Source organism: Anastrepha obliqua, chromosome 4, assembly GCF_027943255.1.
Source record: "Anastrepha obliqua isolate idAnaObli1 chromosome 4, idAnaObli1_1.0, whole genome shotgun sequence".
NCBI lineage: Eukaryota > Metazoa > Arthropoda > Insecta > Diptera > Tephritidae > Anastrepha > Anastrepha obliqua.
Window position 1 is genome coordinate 124,774,308 of NC_072895.1, and position 25,550 is coordinate 124,799,857.

General features: G+C 34.4%; 1 protein-coding gene across 4 annotated transcripts in view; it reads left to right on the top strand.

Moving 5' to 3' along the window:
• LOC129244830 (protein 5NUC-like) overlaps nt 1–25,550 on the top strand; it is a 30,304-nt gene that overhangs the window by 961 nt on the left and 3,793 nt on the right. The window contains exon 1 of one of the 4 annotated variants that reach the window (XM_054882708.1): nt 13,591–13,702. The exons of 1 other annotated variant lie outside the window; for it this stretch is intronic. The gene's annotated coding sequence lies outside the window, so the exon portion shown is untranslated. Of the gene's footprint in view, nt 1–13,590; nt 13,897–25,550 lie in introns of those variants that run through there. 2 more of the 4 variants (XM_054882706.1, XM_054882707.1) reach the window with 2 other exon arrangements.

Consider the following 25,550-nt stretch of genomic DNA (forward strand, 5'->3'; position numbering starts at 1 on the left):
AATGATCTTTATTTCAAAAATTTAATATAATTAATTTTTAATCTAAATAAAAAAAAGATTATTTCTTTTGTAGCAATTGGAGTAATTCCTTTGAAGTCAAGTGGAGAATTACTAATTTCTCAACTTGATAACTAAAAAACATTCAAAATGTCCCTTTTAAGCTTTCTGATATGCTGTTTAGCATTAACGTTGGAGATTCCAGAAATCTATTTCATATTTTCTCAAGTTGGTATCAAACAAAAAGGTTTGTTGGGTATTCCTTCAGTTATGTATTTCATAAAGTATAATATACTTATGTACATACTCATATAGGCGAATTGCTCGCAACAAGGGGAGTTCATTCCGAACAACAACAATATTATTAAATCTAAATTTTTCATTTTATTTCGCTGTAGAAGTTTTTAAATATAATTACTTATCTGGTTTATTAATTAATAAAGTTATATAAATATATATAATTGGCGCTTACAGCCTTTTTGGGTGTTTGGCCAAGCTCCTTCTCCTATTTGTAGCGTGCATCTTGGAGTTGTTTCACAAATGGAGGGACCTACAATTTAATACGATTCCGAACGGCAAATGATTTTTTATGAAGAGCTTTTTCATGACAGAAATACACTCGGAGATTTGACATTGCCTGCCAAGAGGCGACCGCTATTAGAAAAAACGTTTTCTTCATTTTGGTGGTTCACGGAGATTCGAACCTACGTTCTCTCCGAATTTCGAATGGTAGCCACGCATCAAACCATTTGGGTACGGCGGTGGAATTAATAAAGTTAATCCTCTGTAAATTATTGAATACATGTGTGCATCTATGCATGTATGAACTTATGAAATTGTTCGATTCGAAATCAAATGCTTGACTACGTCATTACTTTAATAACTTAATCTTCACATTTCATGCGACAAACTATTGTGATACGTTCGATTTTTTGACGTGATAACGTCTTATAATTCGATTTAGCACGAAAAAATGTGTCGTTTTCTTGCTCAATCGTCGTTATCTTGTTCATGCGTCGTTACCTTGCTTGAACTGCAAGCGAGAGCTCGGAACGAACGACAAAGAGCACAATCGGCCCCCGCATTCGGCAACGTTCGACATTTGGCTCTCTCCTACTTGAGTGAGCATATTATATATATATGTATATGCGCATATGTATACAAATTCACATATTTGTATTTGCATATGCTTTCTTATTGATTGTTATTAATTTGATTTACTTGAAGAATTTAAAATATTATATTATTTATATATTATATTAGGCCGGGTCGATTTGTGGGGTGGCAAAAAAATCGCCCATTGCTCTGTGAAAATCATATTCTAGGGATCAAAATAAGAAACTTTGACGGAGGAACCATACCTCAAAAACGAATTCTGATGTCCTCTAATTTGGGTCGAACTTTTGGGTAGGGGCCTTCTTAAGAAATGCGGGTTTTTTGCAACCATTTCAACAATTAAGGTATCACTGGAGTGCACCGCAACCCTTAAAACAATGAAATGTGACACAATTGCAGATCGTAAAATTGCTTGTGTTGTTTTTTTTTTAAGCAACCACAAGACACAGCAGATAGAATTGAAATTACCATTTCATTCTTATTACCTCGTCTCGTAGACCATATATAACGCAACAGGTTTTGTGAATGCATTAAGTCGTTGTGAAGAACTCAAAGAATGAAGTGCTAATTTCAGATAAAAAAATATTTCAAAAAAAAATAATAAGTGAAGTGACCATTCCAAATCAAAAAGAATATTTAAATTAAATCTACAAAATGAATTAGATCTAAGTAATTAATAATGTTTTCTATAATTAAAAAAAATAAATGAATTTTTAATTTATGGTCGTTAATGGGTTAAATTCCATTTGTTTTTTAAGATTTATTCTTACTACTGAATTTCTGACTAGTTTTGGTTTGAATATCATGGTTTTTTAGCTGTAATTAATTTTGCACAGAAAAAGTAGTCATTTGATCTGGACTACACGGCCTTTTGAGTAATAGCGACTTGTAGTTTTGCACATAATTTCATATAAAAAAATTAAATATATATATTTTATACTTCATGAATAATCGCGGTCCTTTTTTTCTGACACAGACTGTAAAGAGGTATGCATTATTAATCATCTTTTCTCATATCTCATCGATTATCAATTATTATTATTTTTATTTCATTCAAACATAGTTTTACACACAAACTTGCCACGGAATGTTATGACACCTCTCAGCTCCACAGTTATGCTCTTTGTGATGGGTGCCAGGCCACTGCGAAATAGCAGAAAACAAGGTCGCCGCGATCTGGTAAGAGGAGAATCTCCGCTGCCGGGTCAAAGCCAATCTCTGGCCTCGGCTGGTATGCATATTGTGGATTATAGCCGAAACGTGGTAAGCACTGGGGTATATCTAAGAAATCTGAGGTAAGCATTGAGTGCATTTTTACCGGTCGAGTCAAGCCGATATAAGATTTCACATAGATTACCTAAGTGATTGCGTTTGTAGCTGAACAAAATCGGTCTGTCTACCTCTCCCTAGTTTGGAGGAGGTTAAAAAGACGTTGCAACATATTTTATGCGAATGTCCGACCTTTGCTACATCCTCTACACCGCAAGATGAAGCAACTACATCAACTATCGAAAACCCAATGAGTCTTATACCCAAGCATCATGTTACTGTTTTTGGTGTGTCTACTGATTTAACTGATCTTAATTTCCCAACCCATCTGGATATCTTGAGATATTATTTTTACTTAAGCGAACGTGCTAAAACAGAACAAAAAAAGTTTTCCCATAAATCATTCACTATTCAAGTACAAGATAAGTTGATTGGAATTTGGGAAAAACTTGGTATGGAAATAATGCTGAAAAAAAGTGTAACAGTATAAAAGTGGTATTGGTAATTGAATAAATTGCTTGACAAGTATCAAGAGCAAATCAAGAGAAGAAACAACACCCAACAATTTACAGAGTATGTAAAATCTCTGGAAACAATTTTTTACGTTGGAATATGTAAATGCGATTTGAAGGCTGCTCCATGTGCATGCGGCTGGGTTCCGAACGCCTCAAAGAGTTCATGCACGATCAACATAATCAGAGAAGACTAACAATGGATGCATTTGTGATGTCATCAATCTATGTCATCAATGCCAACATACCAAGATCCCGATGATTCAACATTCGCACCGCCACCGGTTCAAGAAGATATGGATAGAAGCACAAGTTCACAATACACGGAGAGATACGATTGTTTTAACTTTGCCTTGGTATGTGACAGATTTGGTGTGCCTGACAGAGTAGCATCAGCATTGGGAACCGCTCTTTTGCAAGATTTTAAAATTAAAGATAAGTATGGGAAACCTCTCATCATGGATAAATCGAAAGTTCGCAGAGAAAAAGAGAAATGCAGACAAGAAGTGCTTCGCAAACGGTTAGATGATACCAATTTGTTAGCGTTTTCATTCGATGGCAGAAAAGATGATACTTTAACGATAGATAAAATTGATGAGAAGTATCATACTAGGATGGTAAAAGAACCTCATCTTGTTATTTTGAGAGAACCCAATTCTGAATTGATTGGTTACGTAAGACTGGAACATGAAACCGCTGAATACAAAAAAACCAAATTAAATGGTTTTTTTCAACGATAAAAATATGTCACTGGATGCATTAATTAGAATATGCACTGACGGTGAGCCAGCAAACACGGCCCACACAGTGGAATTATACGACGATTCGAATTGCTGTTAAAAAAACCAATGCATTGGTTCGTTTGCCTTGAACACTTCAACGAACTTCCGTTTCGGCATTTGTTTGAAGCTTTGGATAAATCAACCAGCACTGGACCAAGATCGGTAACCCGAAAACTGAGCCGTCAAATCGAAACTTGTGAAACTCTTCCGGTAAGTTATTGCTATCACTCATTTATTATAATTGTCAACCATTTTTAATTATTTTATTATTATTCAGGTGGTGGACGGCATCCATTGAGTTGCAAAATATGCCCCCTGCTCCAGAAAAAATTGAATTTTCCACCGATTCTAAGTACTTATACGACATGGCCCATGCAATTTCTAGCGGCGTGGTTCCGGTGGCTCTGGCTAACATCAAACCAGGGAAAATTATACATTCTCGGTGGCTCACCAAGGCCGCTAGATTATTGCGATTATATGTGACAACGGAAAATCCAGATGCAAATTTAAGAATTCTGGTTGAATTTATAATTAAATGTTATGTGCCAATGTACTTCAATATCAAGAATTACAGCTCTGTCGTGTACGGCAGTGCATTATTTTTGAAGTGCATTGGTTGGTCACGATTTCTAGAACCTCGTTTACGCAAAATTGTCAATCAAGTAATTAAAGAAAATTCATATTATGCGCATTCGGAAAATATCTTATTATCAATGTTGTTTGATGATAGCAAAAAAAAGTGCGACTGTGCCATCAAGAAAATTCTACGCTATCGAACCGATGTTGACGAGCCAATGCAACTTAGAGTTTATAAAAAACCAGATATAAACTTTAATTGCGCAAGTTATACGGAAATGATCAATTTGAATGATATAAATATCGTATTTGAACCACCATTCACGCGAAGCATTCCGTACGATACATTCCCATGGCAGCCGGTTCTACGTTACCGGAATGACTCGGGTTTTTATTCCCGACCAAGGGCTGCCGCCCCAGTACACTAGCCCTGTCTAGTGATCCGTATCTTACCCCCGTTAATGATCCACCGTTTAATGATCCAAAAATTCCATCACACATACAAGGAACGGAACGACATGTTCAATTGCTAGCTAGCGTTTCCAAACGGGTTATGCCGGAAAATGTAGAGGCTGTTATGGCGACGACATTAGAGAGCCGTGCGAAATTGTCCAGACTTGAAAGTAAAAGTCTTCAACCAATAATTTTTTTAGTTTCTTTTCTATAACTCACTTAAATTAATTTTTTCATTTACATATGTTCTGACTAATTAAATTTCTTAAGAGAAAAAATAGATATTATTATAAATAAATAATAAATAAATAATAAAAATTTGCCCCTACCCAAAGTTCGATCCAAATTGGGGGACATCAGAATTCGTTTTAGAGGTATGGTTCCTTCGGCAAAGTTTCTTATTTTGATCCCTAGAATACGATTTTCACAGAGCAATGAGCGATTTTTAAATCGACCCGCCCTAATATATATATATAATATACATATGTTCTATGCCAATACATAAAGGTTGTCAAGAAAGTCCTGCGGTATTTCCGCAAGCTTGTCTTTGCAAGCGCGTAGTTCTAGTTGTATTCGTCGCATCGGTTCACGCTAGAACTTTTTGGAAAGCTCTTTTCACGTGCTAACACGTGTTTGATTAATTGTTGTTTGCTTTTAGTCGTTCGTGAGTTATAGCATCGCAAACATGGAGCAAAATAAAGAGAAAATACGGCATATTTTACAGTACTATTACGATAAAGGCAAAAATGCATCTCATGCTGCCAATAAAATTTGTGCAGTTTATGGACCCGATACAGTTTCCATTTCCACCGCACAACGATGGTTTCAACATTTTCGTTCTGGTGCAGAGGTGATCGAAGATGCGCCACGGGCCGGAAGCCCTGTCGTCGAAAATTGCGATAAAATCGCTGAATTGATCGAAAGAGACCGGCATAGTAGCAGCCATAGCATCGGCCAAGAGCTGGGCATGAGTCATCAAACCGTTATAAACAATTTGAAGAAACTTGGATTCAAAAAGAAGCTCGATGTATGGGTGCCACACGACTTGACGCAAAAAAACATTTTTTCCCGTATGGATGCATGCGAATCGCTTCTGAATCGCAACAAAATCGACCCGTTTTTGAAGCGGATGGTGACTGGCGATGAAAAGTGGGTCACTTACGACAACGTGAAGCGCAAACGGTCGTGGTCGAAATGCGCTGAAGCTGCCCAGACGGTGGTCAAGCCTGGATTGACGGCCAGGAAGGTTCTTCTGTGTGTTTGGTGGGATTGGCAGGGAATCATCCACTATGAGCTGCTCCCCTATGGCCAAACGCTCAAATCGGACCTGTACTGCCAACAACTGGACCGCTTGAATGCAGCACTCATTCAGAAGAGGCCATCTTTGATCAACAGAGGCCGAATTGTCTTCCATCAGGACAACGCCAGACCACACACATCTTTGGTGACGCGCCAGAAGCTCCGGGAGCTCGGATGGGAGGTTCTTTTGCATCCACCGTATAGTCCGGATCTCGCACCAAGTGATTACCACTTATTTCTGTCCATGGCGAACGAGCTTGGTAGTCGGAAGTTGTCCACAAGAGAGTCCTGTGAAAATTGGCTCTCCGAGTTTTTTGACAATAGGGAAGCGAGCTTCTATAAGAGAGGCATTATGAAGTTAGCATCTCGTTGGGAACTCGTCATCGAACAAAACGGCGCATATTTGACTTAAATCGCATTATTATAACCAATTTTATGAACAATTGAAAATTCAATAAAAATACCGCAAGACTTTTTTGACAACCTATATAAACATGCATATATACAATTTCGCGCAATTTGCAAACAAAAAGAACAAATCTATTGTATATGTAAAGATGCATACAAATCATATGGACATATCAAATGTACGAATCTATTCTGTACGCAAGCAAATGTAAGCTAATGCTTGAACTGCAAGAGAGCTCGGAACGAACGACAAAGACGCACAATCGGCTTCCGCGTTCGGCAACGTTCGACATTTGGCTTTCTCCTTCTTGAGTGAGCAAAGATATGTATGTATATGCGTATATGTATACAAATTCACATATTTGTATTTGCATATGCCTTCTTATTGATTGTTATTAATTTGATTTACTTGAAGAATTTAAAATATTATATACATATATATATGTATATTTACATATTATATGTATGTCCTATGTCAATACATATAAACATGCATATATACAATTTCGCGCAATTTGCAAACAAAAAGAACAAATCTATTGTATATGTCAAGATGCATACAAATCATATGGGCATATCAAATGTACGAATCTATTCTGTACGCAAGCAAATGTAAGCTAATGCTTGAACTGCAAGAGAGCTCGGAACGAACGACAAAGAGCACAATCGGCTTCCGCGTTCGGCAACGGTCGACATTTGGCTTTCTCCTTCTTGAGTGAGCAAAGATATGTATGTATATGCGTATATGTATACAAATTCACATGTTTGTATTTGCATATGCCTTCTTATTGATTGTTATTAATTTGATTTACTTGAAGAATTTAAAATATTATATACATATAAATATGTATATTTACATATTATATGTAATATATGTCCTATGCCAATACATATAAACATGCATACATGCAATTTCGCTCAATTTGCAAACAAAAAGTACAAATCTACATATATGTATGTAAAGATGCATTCAAATCATATGGACATATCAAATGTACGAATCTATTCTGTACGCAAGCAAATGTAAGCTAATGCTTGAACTGCAGAGAGCTTGGAACGAACGACAAAGACGCACAATCGGCCTCCGCGTTCGGCAACGTTCGACATTTGGCTCTCTCCTTCTTGAGTGAGCATATATATGTATGTATATGCGCATATGTATATAAATTCACAAATAAAATTAAAATTTTGTTTTGAAAATTGCAATCATTACATCAGTATTTTCTTATGACGTTGTCACGTTAAGCTATCATCAGTAAACCGACTTTACAGACAACCTCTTTTTACATACAAAATGTTTGTATTTGTAAATAAACTTGTGCTCACATACTTAAGTATTTTTTTCTTTTTACAATATTCGCAATATTTTCCATGCTAAATTGTTTTCGTTGATGTTTTATAAGCCTTATAAATCAATTCACAAATATGTAGCAAATTTAAAAAGAAATTTCCATCGCATTTTCAACTTTTTAATTAGAAACTTTACAAAACTTCTGGGTATGCAGTTAAATCGCCTATTAATAATTTTAGTATAATAGTGTGTAAGTATTTAGTAGTAGAAGTAGCTCAAAAATCGCTTTAAGTTTCAATTATTTTTGCATTTTTTTCCATATAAAATATTTCCGAGCATGACCTTCTTTTTTAAAAAATCCAAAGTACATTAAAAAATAAAAAGAATATTGCATCGTTTTTAAGCGAGTAACTCGCGTATATAAATATATATACGTATGCATATGTATATAAATATAACCTTTCATTACAAATTTCTCAGAAACCTTTATAACGAGCATGATGACATTTTGAAATATATTATTGAGAAGCGAATGAAACAAGGAAAGAAATTATAAGCCCCTTTTTCTGATAACAGTTATGAAACAAAACAAACAGTTTTTTAATATCTAAAATTTCTACCAAGGCGATTTCATATAAGGTTTTATTACTAGAGCAGCTGATTTATTTCTTGCGATTTAGTATTTTGAATCCTTTGCGACTTTATTACTACTTTGTTTGTTTGGTTACACTCTGATTGACATTTTGGCATAACAAATTGCAAGAACAAAGCCCATGTAAATTTTGTTGTTGCTTTAGAGCCACCACCTTGTATAGATTCGCCTTTATTTCTACCTTATACTAGGCCTCTTCTCTTCGCCATTTCCCCGCTCGCTATCTCTATGCTCGATTAACTTGATGAAAAAATTGCATGCGAAAGCAACAACAAAATTATCGAGTAAGATTCCCCGATAGCGAGTATGGCTATAGCTCAAGGCGAATAGGGTATCTTAGGTAGCGCCGTTAAAAAACAGTTACTTTAGTTTTCGCGATTTTGACAAGTCTGATGTCAGCTCAGTTCGCAATACAAAACACACAAGAAGTAGCAAAAACTACATGCTTGTGAAAATTCAGTGACTGGCTTGGTAATATTGTGATTTATGAGATTTAAACTAATCCAACTAATGAAAACGAGTGCCGTTTGTTACATTGTGAAAACACACATTAATATAAAGCCTCCAAATTCAGTTTGCGTTTTTATGCGGAAACGCCGTGGAAAAAAGTATGTGGGGGTCTGTATAATTTCTTGTGTTTGGTTGTTTCCATTGTTTTCGCCCACTCTTCTTCTTCACAAACAAGTAATTCCCCTTACTTTTGCTTGTTTATTCATCCGCTCTCACGACACGACGATTTCGGAAGACGCAATCGGTATTCTATCATTCTTGGCTATAGCCAAGGTGAATCTATTAAAGATGGTATCGGTAAATCAGCTGATTTGTTTTTTTTTTTCTTTCGTCGTTGGCTGTCCATGTGGCTGTCAGTCTAGAATGAAAAAAGATTCAGTCTTTGTTTTCTACTTTGCCAATACTTTGCTTTGACAATTAAACGTACAAAACATTGTTGTTGGTCTAGTGCCACCACCTTCAATGAATGCGCCTTGGTTATAGCTCATTAGGCCGCATTGCCTTACCAGCACATGTAATTTAAAGCAGCTCTCTTCCCGCGTTGCCGAAATATGCTCATTTGCTTCATCTATTCGCCACTTGCTAAGTCTTGGGGGAAAAAGAGGCCTACTATAACGTTAATTCATTAAAAAATAAAATCAACAAATCGGTATAACTCATTTTAAAATTATTTTACTTTAAACAAAAAGGTGTATTTTAAATGGTATCTAAGCTTGGATAATCAACTAAAAATTATTTGGCAAAATATTTTTTTTTTTTTAATTTCAGTTCAATTTGCAACAATGTTGTGTTTACCAGCCCAATTTATAATTCCTCTTGGATTATTTGAAATCACATGCATGCATATGTGTGTATATTTGAACAATTTTGTATAATATCCAATTTCAAGCTGTCATATTCTGCAATGAAAATAGAAGACTTGCGCAACATTCAATACCATTGCCCGGAAACGACCTAAATAAAAGTTGAAAGACAATATACTTATAGTATACATATGTAATTTACAGTTGAATAGTTGGAAAAAGGACGTAAATCTTCTAAAGTCAGATAGGTTGATTTGTTTGTGATAAGCATAGGCATGCACAAGTGTCTCCAATTCACATGCGAGTACAAGTACAATAAACATACATACACACGCGCAAATTTTCTGTTATTAGAAATAAGAAAACGTGCCGTAAAAATATGTTAATCTTTATGATCGCGCACTTGGTTTAAAAAAAATAGTAATAAACAACAAATGTAGGAATATTACTTAGTAGGAAATATGACATTTTATTCGCACCAAGTACTATAAAGATATCTTGGAAGTGTATGGAGTTGGGATCATTCTTTTAATCTTACTTTGAATTACTCATAACCACAGGCTATAGAAAATGTTGCTGCATTGGGCTGCGGTTAATCGTATTATGCATTGATATATATGTATATATATACATATAGATAAGTACTTAATCAAATGTATATGTACATACATTTATGCATTATTCTTATACATACATAGATCTTGATAAATGACAATATGTTTTCACAAAAAATTATTTGAATAATTCGTAATGTTATCAAGCAAACCAAGTAACTGTTCTCTCTGAAATCACGTGGCTCGTTTGCTGAAAGAATGTCAAGCCATTTGTGAACAAAATTCGTGGCGATATCTATAAACAGCACCTCATTATATTAAAGTGTGTATTTACCTTTACTTAGGGACCAATAGTAGTTAAATAGCTAAATTTGAAACTGAACTTGTGTTCTCGTGAGTTATGACATTCTTCCAGCAAACGAGCCATATTTGCATTTAGTACAATATATACTGAGAAATACTAAACCGCTTTTTTTAATTATAATATACATAAGTTACAGCACTTTCAAAGGAATCTGATGATTTTTGTATGCATATTAGGGTGCATTTCACTCCAAACAATAAAAAAATTACACTGTTTTTCCATCGAAACTATAAAATTTATTACATTTTAAGACCTTCGCCAAAGTATTTTGTGAAGATTTACATTAATACTTTTGCTAATGACACTGGTATTATGACGACAGCAGCATCCCGACAACATAAATAAAATCTCTAAATGACTCCGGAGCCGGCGTTTGAAAGTGGAGAAAATAAATCTTCCCATGTAAGCTTTGTCACAAAGCGAACTACCTGCTCACAAATCAACTTAAATCTTACCTCAGTACCGCAAGTGATACTGCCAAATACCTAAGCATTCCTCTCCAGAAGGAAAGCTTTAGGACTCATATTTCGAAACATGTATTGGGTGTTAAACCGTAAATCTGGACTTATGGAATCCAACTGCGGAGTACAAAATCAAATTCAAACCGGCATCTACTCTCATGACACCATTGCGTGTCTTTTTAAGGTAGAAAAGGAAAACACCGATCCAGCTCATCTAAGAGCTACCTATAAAATGTAAAATTTGCTTACTAAAAAGGAAAATATACAGGAAATATACCTTTAATACTTAAATCAATGTCAGTTGTTAAATAAATTAAAACATTTGTAAAAGGTTTTAAATGAATTGTAAGTATTAGAAAAAAAAACATTAGGTGGGTCGCCGTGAAAGTATTTCATTTTTTTTATTCCTGTGATACAATTTTTAAATATTTTTTAGCAGACCTTTTCAGCTTAAACTCCTCTATCCTCTCAGGGGATTTTTCGGAAAAACTATTGTTCTTTATAAAAATCACTCGATTTTGAAAGTTGTTCTTGTTGTTGGAGCAGGTCAATTTTGGAGGTATTTTCAAATCGGACCAGCTCACGTATATATTTTGAAATTTAATATTTTTCCGAAACATTTTGGCGAAAGTCTTAAAATAAATGATAATATAATAAATATTATTATATTCTTCTTATTCAATCTTCTCAAGAATTTGCAAGCTTATTTATCGATATTTTGCAAAATTTTCAGTCAATGGCGATCGTCATTACCACTACAGCTCTAGAAATTCTTGCTATAAAAGCTAACCACTCTAGGATCCGTTAAACCCTTGCTTTCATGCCTTCATATTTATGTATGGGATTTTAAATACATACGTATGTACATATGTACGATGCATTAAAACACGCACATAATTTAAAGTGTGTAATTCGCGTTGCAAGGTTTAGAGCAAAAAAACATTTATTACAGGTAATAATATATATGAATTGTAATTGGTTACGTGTTTATTGTTTATCTGCTAAAACCAATGCGTCAGACGCAAAACACAAGACATTTTTTTCGAATACTCAATTAAATCATTCAGATTAAACAAAATGTATTTATATTTATGCAAGGCAGAAGCCAAAGAATACAAATATGTATGTATCAGTTCTTCCAGAGTCCTTTTTCTCCAATACAAATCGCCTCGTCCCCTTCGTACGAGTATTTATGATCATTTGTATGTATGTAAATACTCGTTTGTATGTATGTAAATACTATTTACTTTTATCATTTTAAATTAGATTTGACTCAGTTGAAAGTTTAGCGTATAGTGATCGCTTTCCTAGTGAGAGCCTCATGAACTGCAACTGTTGTATGCATTATTTATTACCTGCTTGCTTTTGCATGATAACGTGACCATGCTTATATTAATCTCATATACTATAATATGTAAGTACATAAGCGTATAATAAACATTTTTTCTCTAAGCTGTAGTTACAGAAATTGTTTCAAGCATTAGCAAAGCTTCATAAAGACAGATATAAACAGTGCGTCATTTAACTATAGCACAGGGGCTTACTAACAAGTTTCACCAATTTATTTGTTTTTATTTACTTTAATAATTTTTTTTTTAATAAAAATATAGTTCATTCACCTACAAATACCTACAAAAAAATTGTCAAAAATCAACGCGATTTTTGAGTCACTTCAAGCTTACTTTCTCTTATACCAAAATGCAATGCCGGCTCCGAACATTAATAGGATTTATTTATCAATATTGGACACATTGCCTGCAGATTGGCGAAAGATATTAAAAAATAAATGCTGCTATCATTTGCTGTTTCATGTCTTCAGAGGGCATCAAACCCAACACTAACCGAAAGGTCACACAGAACTCATACGCTATTGCTGAAGCTTATTCGAAAAGCTCAATGCTAAAAGCACTTTAGACCTAAAGTAATCCGAAAATGGCACGACTGTAATAGCCAAGTGTATTTGTGCAAGACATGCTGCCAAAATATCATTGACTCGATTCCCGCTGCCGCATGAAAACTTTCGCCCTCGGCCAGCAATGGAAGTGACGTATGCTAAATTCATTCCGGAAGGAGAAACAGTCAAAACAGATTATGGAATTTTGGAATTGTGGAAAATTTGTAGAAAATACCAAAAATCGTTTATCGGCTAACTCTGGTATTTAACAGATCTAAGCTCTCCACAAAATTGAAATAATTGCATCGGAGTACCCGTCGTAAGTATATTGAAACCATAAAATAAAATTTGCTGATAATGTTCAAGGTGAGGGCATATACATAAAATGAATGGAAATGAGAAATGCAAATTGTACGCTTTATTCGCAAGCTGTAGCGAACAATTTCACTGAATCTGTCTGTCATTCAGATGCGACCTATATTATATTATATTATTTTCCCAACTCAAATTAGCTTGTGCGTTAAGATTTTTTTACATGCTATTAACAATATCCAGTAGAGACACATATTTATTCATATCTATACCTTCGTTTAGATTGTGCATATGTGTGTGTTCGCGCTTTGACTTCGAGTGGCGCAAAAGACAAAATTTGTTTCAAAACGTGTAGTGGAGTCGTTGGCACTGGTTTGTTTGGTTACGGCTGCTGCTGTTTTTGATTATTTTCTCGTATAGCAGATCCCGCGTTCATGTAATACATAATCGTACGTATGTATGCATGTTATGACAACTTGCCGGGTTGTTTTGATCGTGTGCCATTGTTTTAAGTGCTGAATATTATAATTAGTGGTAAAATTTTTGCGCGAGTGTAAATGTAATATTTAAATATTCACAAAATTTGAAAACATCCAATACTTGCATATAGTATATACATATATATATTATATATATGTATCAAGTGAGTTATAACACAAGTGAATGTTAAATATATTTAAATTTTTCTCTGTACATAAATGTATGTACCATATGTATGTAGATGCTTTCATTTAGCCATTTGGCTTCACTACTTAATCAATTAACAACAGTGTCGTAAGTGATAAAATAAGTCAACATTGCAATTTTGCTCCACCAGTTCATTTTGCTGCATCCGCATCAGCAATAATATGACAAATTTAGAAAATTATATCGTACTCTAATTTTTATTTTTGTTGCTCGATCTAATGTTTAGTTTTTTCAAGTTTGTTTCCTTTGACTTAGCCTTCGCCTTCGCGCAACTACCATTATTTTTTCGCCCATTACACACACATACATATAAGTACTATACTGTGCATAAGTATGTACTCGTACTCAAATTAATCAGAAGAATTTACTAAGTTTATGTTTTATTGAATGCAAATTTCTCAGTCTTATTGAGTATGTGTAAGCTGATAACATTGAATGAAACTTATCGGCATAAATACATTAAGTTAGATATAAAAACCCGTTAAACTTAACAGGTGCAACAATTTAAAAACACATCTAATTTCGGAAGAATATTACTGTAATTTTATTTGAGAAATTTTTTTTATTTCCCATTCTTTTTGAATATACATATTTTTTAGTTTTAGTTTTCCATTATATCTCGAAAATTGTTTCAACTCAAAAATTTATTTATTTATAAAGCACATGGCTTTACAATAAAAAGTGTATTAAAGAGAGTAAAATCAATAGCCATATTTTCTTTCGAAATAGTTTTGTCATTATGCATTAACTCGTTTGCCAATAGAAACTTTAAATTTACATTTATAAAAATCTTCATTCAATCGAACCGAAATCCTTTTGCTGTAATGTTTTTGTAATGGATGAAATTTTTAAACAAATAAGGATGTGTCCGCTTTGACAGAGCTTACAAGACCTTTCCTGGAGATCCATCGTCAACAGCACTTGCCACAACAAGTGAAGGCGTTGGGTTTTAATTCCCTAAGCCAAAACGCCTTCATATACATATAATATATACTTAGCTCATGTAGTTCATCGGACCATTCATAAGCAAGAGCCAGCCAAAAGCGGGTTAATGTAAACAGATATATGAACAAACATTTTAACATTTTCATTGCCAAATAATCGTAAGTCAAATATTAATTTCACTTGGTTTAATACACTTTGCAGTAAAATATGCAAAGTTATATTTTGAAATGGTATACCAATGATTTCCTCATTAATTTTTGTTCGTCTTGGCGTCAAATTTTATATATCAAAGGTATTTCAATAGAGTACTAAAACATTTCCGTATTTCTTTATTAACTTGGAAATTTTCTATTTTTTGTAATGTTGTTGTTGTTGTTGTAGCATCATAAATATTCCCCGTACATGGGAATGCTGGTGGAGTGACAGTCCTTGGCCGGATATTAATCCGGGTCGTTCCAGTAACGTAGAACCGCCGTAGGGAACGTTGTAGTCGTATTCCTTTTTGTAAAAGTAAAATCATTACCTGTACTAACTTCCTGTGCATTTTCCTTGTTAGTTTTAGAATTAATAAATTTTCGGTTTTTTTCAACTATTGATTCACATGTAAGGTGGGCATGGTTAGTGCCTGATTTTATTGATTTTCAATAACAAGCTATTTTGGGCCAAGGGCAACTTTTGTCCAATTTTCGTGTGCACGGACAGACAAACAAACATGGTTCAAATCGATGTCTCTCATAACTCTGAATATTTTGGTATATAAACGCCTATATGTGTATATCTTGATTCCGTTAGGCTCTTACAAGCAAAAATAATGTGAAGTAAGGAACTGAAAATATTTTTGAAATAAAAAAAACATTGATAAAAAATGAGCAAGCATTTTAAATGGCCGCAAAATTAATGTACTCGTAGTAACAGATTTTTGTCGAATAGTGTTTTTTTTTGTTTTGTTTTTGAATAGTGTAAATGAACTCATATGTTTGCACTCGTATGATTGCATGTATTTCGGCACTTTTTAAGCAAATTACTTTTACAAGAGAATACAATTACACATGCATTTGGGCTATCCATGTATGTACGTACACATTTTGTTGTACTTTCTGTTACACTTCTGCTCGGAGTTTCTTGAAATATAAAACTTTATTAAACCATATGAAATTATTTTCGATAAAGGGGCAGAAAAATACACCTGTACACTTGTATGTATTTCGTAATGAAATACTTTAATTCCACACATAAACATACATATGTATGTATACATATATATATGTGTGTAAACATGTATACACATAAAATGTAAGGTTTATTTAATTACAAATGATTAATGATTTTACTTGTTCGGCTATTTAAAACACATTTTCTCCAAACTTTGTTTGTACTTTTGCATATTTTAAAAATTACTAGTATTTTTCGTTAAACTTATCCAAAGTGGTTCAGGCGATTCCGGCGGAAATCAAAAGGAGAGAGATGCTCATTCATCATAACCACATGCAGATAATAATGATGCAGATTAATTAGCAAAACTTAAGAGAATTGGTTTAAGCGAAAATGTGTATTTTATTAATAACTAAAGTCTTCAAGGATAAACTAAAAATTTCAGCAATACAGATTTTGAAACACTTATCTCACACAGCTGGTAGGAACGAATCAAATAATTTTAATTGCTGCTGCAGATTTCTGTATACGAATATATGAACGTATGCACATGTACATATGTATGTATATGCCATTGAGACCGATTCACAAATGTTTTTGGGGCTTTCGTACCTACTCCATCTTACAGTATGACTAAGAAAAATGCTGTTTCTGTTATACTTGTATATACAAACAGTTACACACAAAGAAATCCGCGCAGCTTGTATTTAACGGGTTGCATATACCTACAGTTACGGAGATAAAAATCCCAGCAGCTTTTCTTAAAAATACATTCGATATTTGTCCTTTCAAATCATGCAGTTTTTGAGTTCTGTGCGAAATACGATATGTCCAATTTTATTAAATTAACCGAAATTGAGAAGATAAAATTTTGGCTCTGCGGAAAAAAACTATTTACATATGTAAGTAGTGCCTAGAATCGTTAAAAATGCTTATAGAAACATGTGTGTGAAGCGGAGACTGATTCAGTAGGTGTCACAAAGTCTAGCTCGAGTGAGAATCACTGCCCACAACGCACGAATTTGCATACTTATTTTTTATTTAATATAAATTATATTTAAAACGTTATTTACAATTATTAATGCAGTATTTGGTAGAATTATCAGCTTTAACCCTCATCCTGTTTTAAAAAACAGAGACAAGTCCTGTATTTTGAGCAAATGTTCCCCAATAGAATTTTATTGCATTTCTGCGCAACTATTACAAGTGATTAGGTCTTCGAATGTTACATGTTGTATTGCTCTTAATGATATATACTGGATTTTGCAAAAATTACACGGCGCTTTCTTCGCAGTATTCTCTTTTTGCGACTGCCCAAATACCCTCACAACACAACTATGTGGCTGAGATGTTCGTTCTACCCTTTCGTTCTCCAAGTGATAAATCCCCAACTGTTCTCATGGTGAAACAAATTCAGAAGGTGTAGCCAATATCCGCGAATTGAAGGCATTAGCTGATTGACTGACGTAACCGGGTCATGACAACGGTTTGTATACATTGGTGATATACGAAAGAATCAACACAGTCCCCGCTCATAACGCTTCATTGCCGTCTGGATAACGACTCATTGGGCAAGTGTATGAATATATGTGAATTGAGCGCGGATAGAATTCGTCTTTTACCAAAGCTGAAGGCCAAACCTGGTAATCTATTATATCATCCTTGAGTTGCGCCCCGAAAAGGCTACGGCGGAAATATTCAGTAGCCACATTGGAGATATAAGCAAATAACACGAAAAACCTGCAAAATACAACATATGAAACTAGCGTTTCTAACTAAAAACATGCAGAATGTTTAATTCGAATCAAATTTTTTTTATCAGCTATTCCACATACAGGGTGAACGATATGAAGTGTTACCTATTCAAAACACCATAACTTTTTTGTGTGAAATTAGTTTTTATTGATTTCAAAGACAAAATTGTTCAAAAACGATTACACTTTTAACATATATTCACTTTAGCTCGATATGACCACCTTTTGCCTTGACTATAGCCTTCAAACGGTCAAAAAATGAGTTGCATGCTGCACGAACGTGATCTTGAGGTATTTTGGCCCATTCTCGTATAATCACTTTTTTCAGCGCATCCATGCATCTTCAAAATGGACCAGATGGAATAGTCCATCGGATTTGCGTCTGGCGAATTCGAAAGCCATTGTGTGGACGAAATGAAGTGTGGAACATGATTTTTTAACCATTCTTCGTTCACACGAGCTTTATGAGACGGTGCCGAGTCCTGTTGGAACGTCCATGGTCTACGACCGAAATGGCTGCGTGTCCACGGCTCTAAATCAGCTTCTAAAACATTTTCCCGATAATAAGTCGCATTCACTTTGACACCAGGCTCGATAAAAACGATTGGAGAGCGTCCATCAGCGGTCACTGCGGCCCAAACCATTACTTGCGATGGGAAATTGCTTGGAGTGGCCATACGCGGGCTCAAATTCTCGTATGAGCGTTCGGTCAAGTAAACACGATCGTTTTGAGTGTTTATAAACTGCTCAATTGGGAAATTTTTTTCATCAGAAAACACAATGTTAGGAAATTCGCCACGTTCGTGCAAGCGCAACAACTCCTTTGCTCTTTCGCACCGAACTTTTTTTGCTGGGGTGAAAGATCGTGTGCTTTTTGGAACTTATAAGCCTTGACCTTGAGATCATTTTCCAATATGCGTCGAATGCTGTCTTGCGATATTTTCAATTCTTTGGCCATTTTTCTTCCACTTCGACGTGGATTTCGTTCGAGTCGAGCCTTCACTTTCCGAACCATTTCGGGCGTTGCTGCGGTTTTTTTTTGGTCCACCTCCATAGCGTTTTGCAATGCTACCAGTATCATTGTAACGTTTTATAGTGCGATACACAAACATTGTATTCACTTTGAGGTGACTGCGCTCACGAACAATGGTTGGTTGTGATTTTCCAGCCAAATATAACGTAATCACATTATAACGTTTGAATTCCATCACAGAAAAAAAAATTCAACAAAACTGAGACGCAAATGCTTTTGATTTCTTATAAACAATATATTGAACTGTCATTAGAACAATTTTGATGTTGATGTCATGTCTGTAAAACAGATACAAGCAGTGTGAAGTTGGTAACACTTCATATCGTTCACCCTGTATGTAGCTATCAAGTCTACTTAGAACCTTCATTTGGCGTCGGTTCCGTCCCTAGGATTCAAAATGTTTTCTTAAATACGCTTTCCGCTCCTTACGTTTATCTGACTCGTTTCCTTCCTAGAATGCTTACTCATTATTAATTAATCTTCAATCGTCAAAAAAGAGAAGGTCAGTCGTTTACTTTTGCCTTTGACATTATTCAAACAGCCGTTACGTTCTCTCCGAATTCCGAATGCTTAGATCTGGCGGGAAATAAACTTGAAAAGCGTCTGTGCGATTCGGGGTTATGGTAAATTTAATTCTCAAATTAATCCAGTTTAATTATCATTTTTTTCGCTAGAACTCGCTATTTCCACACACCATTTATGACCCAGAAAAAATATAAAGGGTCTTTCAAAACACGCGCTAAGATGTGTTTTTTTAACTGTAAAAATTTACATTCATTCAGGCTTCACTATTTTTATTCAAAATATGGCTCTCAACAATTATGCCATATGTGAAAAATTACATCATTTACCATAAAAAAGGTACCGTCTAGGAATTATTCACTACTGACATCTAGGCGTCACTTTTGAAAGAACCTTTATTATTTTCATTCAATTTACATATGTGAAGTAAAAGGTTCAAATATTCAATTTTCGATACACTCAAATTCAAGCGAATTATTCTTGAATTTACATACATGAGTCTAGTATACGTAAGCTGCTTGAAGAGGCAAGTGGGCCAAGATGATCTCATTAGGGTTTAATTAATAACTTTCACAAGTTGGTTTTTGCTCACATGTACATGTGGGCATACACTTTGAAATTGCTCTTAGAACTTTTATGTATGAAATATGTGGGACTGGCGACATGAATTCTTTTTACCCTCCGCCTTTCAAACTTGGTATTCAAATAATTATTATATTACATGTTTCTTACTCATAGTTCGTTAATTAATTTCCAAGACCGTTAGTGGCAAACCCTATTAAGAAACTGCCATAGTTTGCATTTCAAACAGCTACCAAAATAAAACGCTCCCTAAAAAAGGAATAAATTATTAAAAGAAATGAGACACGCAATTACGCCACTCCGCTGAACTTGGAAGCTAAATTTGTAGCAGAAGTGCCAGAAAGCATATGTGGACTTTTGCATGTACATATGTACATAGCAAAAAACATATAATGTTCAATTAGCAAAAATGTGCGGTTTATATGGTATTCATCATTTTGATATATAGAATTATATAATATGACTATTCCCGCAACAGGTTCGAAAGCATTTAAGAGGGTGTTTTCGCTTTCAATTCTTTGCAAACCCGTAAATATTGTTGTTGTTATGCCAATTGTTGCTTATTTCTTACTTCTTTAAATAATATTGTTGTATTTATTGTTGCTTTCCCTAAATGTTTATATTCAAATTAACCAAATTGGTTCAGCTGTAGGTATTTAAAAACATTCATATGTGAAATTATGTACATAGGTATGTAGGTACGAGTATGTATGTACATTGAATATTCACGCGAATACTTATTTCGGAAAAAATAGTTTTTTTTCTTCTTGCATGTAAAACTTTCATTATCACATGAAATATTAAGACATTAAACGAACCATACAGATCCATATACACATACAGACACCAATGGACAGATAAATTAGAATGCCACTCTCTGCAGCGTGTTGTTGGCATTTGGCCGAGCTCTCCTCCAATTTGTGGTGTGGGGCTTGATGTTGTTCCACAAATGTAGATTCGATTAGATAAGACTTATTGGAGGCTTGCACTTCGACCGCATGGTCCTTTGTGCCCTCTACTCATCGGAGTAACTCATCCATCCAGACACAGTTCTCTTATTAATTTTAAGACAGACAACCTACGTACTGTGCCAGCGTTCTGTGCGTATGTGCCTTTCTTCTGGCTACAAATGGCCGAAATTTAAGAACATACAGCTTTATGCCCGCTCTGAATGGCAGATGGATTTTTATTCGAAGCTTGAATTACGCGAACAGATTTATTTTTTTTAAGTAATTTTCCACAATGTGTAAGCTTTTTTCTGGCGTTAAACGTTGTATGCCATTCTCAGCTGTTAAAAAAAAAAACTATCGATATCGATAGGTTTCATGCAGTTAAGAAAACACCCGATACTTACAAAAAAGCAAAACCAAACACTGATCAATGAAATCGCTGCTAAGCCACTTTGTTTTTAGTTTTAAAACTAAGCGCCTCTCCTCCAAGCGGTTCATCTATAAGTAATATATAAACTTTATCAAACAGCCAAATACTTCAACTTTTAGTATAGTAAAGTTTATTTATTTTTTATTTTTACTATGTTCTTATTTATCTGTCAATAAATGTGCATTTGTACATAATAGGAGCTTACATCCTTTATTAGGTATTTGGCTGAGCTTCCTCTCAATTTGAAGTGTTGTTGTTATTACTTGATGTTGAAGGATCTAATAGCCTTACGTCGCTTCTGAACGGCAAATTGTGATTTTATAATACTTATATATCTGGAGTGTAATAAATTGTGCGGTAAGACGGTACGTACTTATACAAGTACACGTATACATAGCAGGTGTGTATGAATGTTCACAAATTTTAAGGAGTGTCACGGGTACCGTTGCTAAGGTAATAGGTACTTTCGTAATTATACTAATATGACTCAGTCCAACCTATGCAAATACAACGGTTATGGAACATCAATTTTTAAATTTGTACCGAAATGCTCTCGAAAAACCAGTCATTGATGATTTACGACCCCAGGAAATTTTTCACTTTTTTCAGGTACTCTTAGCATAAGCTTTTACGACAAAAATGGCCACTCATTATAGGGCCTCGCAAAAATGTTACTTATCATAAGTATGGGAAAAGAACAAGAAAAATTCAACCCTTTCGCAAATTATATATTTAATAAAAATATATACAGTGCAGTCTAGTGATAATGGACTCCAAGAGACTGAGACGAACTGTCCATTATAACTTAGCATTCATCTTAACAGGATATAAATTATGTACATTCATTCATTGGTAAAATATTGTACTTGCACATGCATATAAGACATACAAAAACCTTCAATGGAACATAATTTAAAAAAAATCAGTTAGTTGCGCTATAATTTTCGAGCTTCGTATTTTTTTTTAATCAAATCGATAGATAATTTATTATCACACACATCATCCCTCCAAATTTCATGATGCAGAATGTACCGTTACTTTAATTTATAGCAGAAACAATTTTGGCGTTAATACTATGACTAGTTTTTATACAGTTTTTGTGCGCTCGAAGTCTTTTTTTCTTTTTTAAATTAATGAAAACAAGTGACTAAATTACAATATATTCGTTTATTAATATGCCGCTGAGGCAACTTAATAATTTTTTTTTAGATTGCACCAAATTTAAAGAAATATATATTATTTTAGATTTTATATTATAAAGAAATGTTTTTAAGGTTACGGATTGTTGGTGTATTTTATTAAATTGCCGTTGCCAAACAATTTTTTTTTTTTTTGGTTGCTCTCTTTTTATTTGTTTCATTTAATCCTAGCCTTGCCGGCCTGTGAACACGGCTTTGTAAATATAACTCTGCATGTCCCTTAATGACTAACTAAATACATATCTGTATGAAGAATTGCTAAAGAGAGAAGGAAGATTGCGGGTGACTTCCTTTTTCTGATTAACAAATCGTACACGCGCTTCATTTTACCAGAGTAATTAACCTCTGCGGTAGTCGTGCGTGAAACAGCAAAATGATAGAAATTTTTTTTCTTATAACGGTCACCCCTCGGCAGGCAACAGCAAATCTCACAGTGTATTTCTGCCATAAAAATAAAGAACAACGCACCAAACTTGGACAAATCCTATTATTCGGAAGGAATCAACAAACTAGAACAGGAGACTATGTCGAAAAATAAAAAGGGTTATCCCAAACAATTAAGTAGTTTTTAAAGCAAAAGCACAGACTTTATTATTTTTATTTCGTTACTATTTTAGCTCGTTGTGTATTTTGCGTTGTGAAATTTGTTTTTATACGAAATCAATCAAATTCAGATCCAAAGTTTTTAATCATAATACTCATATTAACAAGATGTCAACGACAGTATTACAAAACCTAACAAAAAATTGATGAGCCTGTGGATTTTAAATTTAAAATTTAGCCTTGGTTTTCAAATGTATGCGACATTAACCATAAATAAATAAATAAATAATTAACCATATAGCCAGCAAAATATTGATCATTCGCCGTTAAGCACCTTCAGTAAGATATGACGCAGAAGATAATTTATTTCATTAAAATTTTAAAACGTACAATACATACATATCTACTTAAACAAGCTTGTGTAAGTGATACACTTAACACTGATCTGCTTTTTGAAACGTGTTTTTTTAACTACCCAATAAACGTTTAGGCTTGAGCTCAACTTGGCGTTAAATAGAGAACTAAGGTTCTTCTCAAATCTCCAAAGCTGTTTCTCAACAGTACTTCAAGTGTAGAGTCATAGCGTTTTCAACAAAAGAACATTTTTCGTTGGATGAAAATTGAACTGTTACTCAAGTTGGGGAAAAGTTAGTTTTCACCTTGAACTCCTATGTGATTTTCCAATTGATCTCAAGCATTCCATTAAAATAATAATAAAATAATTCATATCTTTTTAATTGAAACGGCATAGTTAAATTGAAATTATTTTCTTTAGCAGTCTAAGATTAGTATGCATTGGAGATGATGTTGGATATCAACCTGAGAACTATTCATTTCTTCAAAGTTGGAAAAATATTTTTTTAGTGTTAGTTGGGTACGTCCATGTATTCTTACATATATTCCATATGTATGTATGCAGCTCTCAGCTACTTTGGAATTCGGTAGTTTAGTATCTTATCGACAGTTTAGTACTCAAGCCTGCCACATTTATTGTCCAAAATGTTGCTTATACGTACATACAACATATGTATGCATATATTCATTTCTGCCTTAGATAGCGTGATAAAGTCCAATTGATTTTCTGATGTATGTAGTTCTCGTAAGCTTACTCGTGCCTCAGTCCTGCTGAAGATCGGTTCGGTTGTTTGCCCGTCTCAAAGTAGGTAGCGGCATTTAGTATTAAAACAATAAGAAAAAAAACTTGGATTGGAAGTGACTCTGTATATACACTAAGGAGCAAAAGTGAGCACAAAAAAGATATTTAAAAAGATTCAGCAGAAATTTTAATACCGCTTTTAAGTTTTTAGCATTATTTATTTTTTATATTACTATACTTAGGTGTAGGAACTTGATTACATTATACTTATAAACTTAACATTACAATATATTCTATATTATTTATTAATAAAAACCAAAAAAGGACATGTGTTCAGTTTTGCACTCGCTTCGAAATTCAAATTTAAATATACATAGTTAAAATTTTAATAACTTGTTATTCCTCCTTTTGCCTTTATTGTTGCTCTCACACGTTTCGGCATGCTTGCTATTAAGTTTAGACACGTTTCTACCGGTATTTCTTCCCAACTTATTTGAACTCTTTCCCACAGTTCATGAATGCTATTTGGGGCCTCATCAAAGTTACCTAACCGTCGTTTCACTATAGACCACAAGTTTTCTATAGCATTGAGGTCAGGGCTTTGAGATGGCCACTCAACGGTCTCGTAATTCTGGATTTTTGGAAAATTTCGGACGAGCTTTGAGGAATGCTTGGAGTCATTGTCCTGTTGGAAAACTACTTCATTCTCTGGAAATTCCATTTGACCCAAAGCTACCGGCATATTTTCGTACAGAATTTGATGATACACCTCTTTCGTCATGATTCCTCTAATAAGCTCTAACGGTCATACTCCGAAATAGGGAAAACATCCCCAGACCATCAGTGATCCGCCACCATGTTTAACCGTTTCTATTACCTGATGACCCTGGGTGGCTCTTCCTGTGTCAGACCAAAAATATCGTATGCCATCTGAGTTAATCCGAATAATTTTGCATTCATCAGACCATATCACTCGTTTCCAGTCTTCTATAGTCCAATGCTGATGAGCTAAGGCAAATGACATTCGAGCCTTTCTGTTTTTGACGGAAAGTTTTGGCTTTTTGGGCTTTTTGGCGGCAAAACATCCAACTTTTTTTAGTGTCCGACGCGCGGTCCAAGCAGTAGCCTTATTTCCTATGCTTTCAGCAGCTTTTTTGGTGTTTTGGTTTTTCCAGCCATTAAACTTCTGGCCATGTGCCTTGCATCTTGGTCAGATAGGATACGAGGGCGGCCATTTTTTGCACTTGGCCCTTTCAAATTTTTATTTTTTTTAATTTTAATCACCATAGCTTGAGATATCCGTAGCTCAGAAGCAATTTGTCTCGTTGATTTGCCTTCTAAAATTAATTCTCCAGCTTTTACCACTTTTTCATTATTAATTTTTCGCATTTTTCACAAAATATA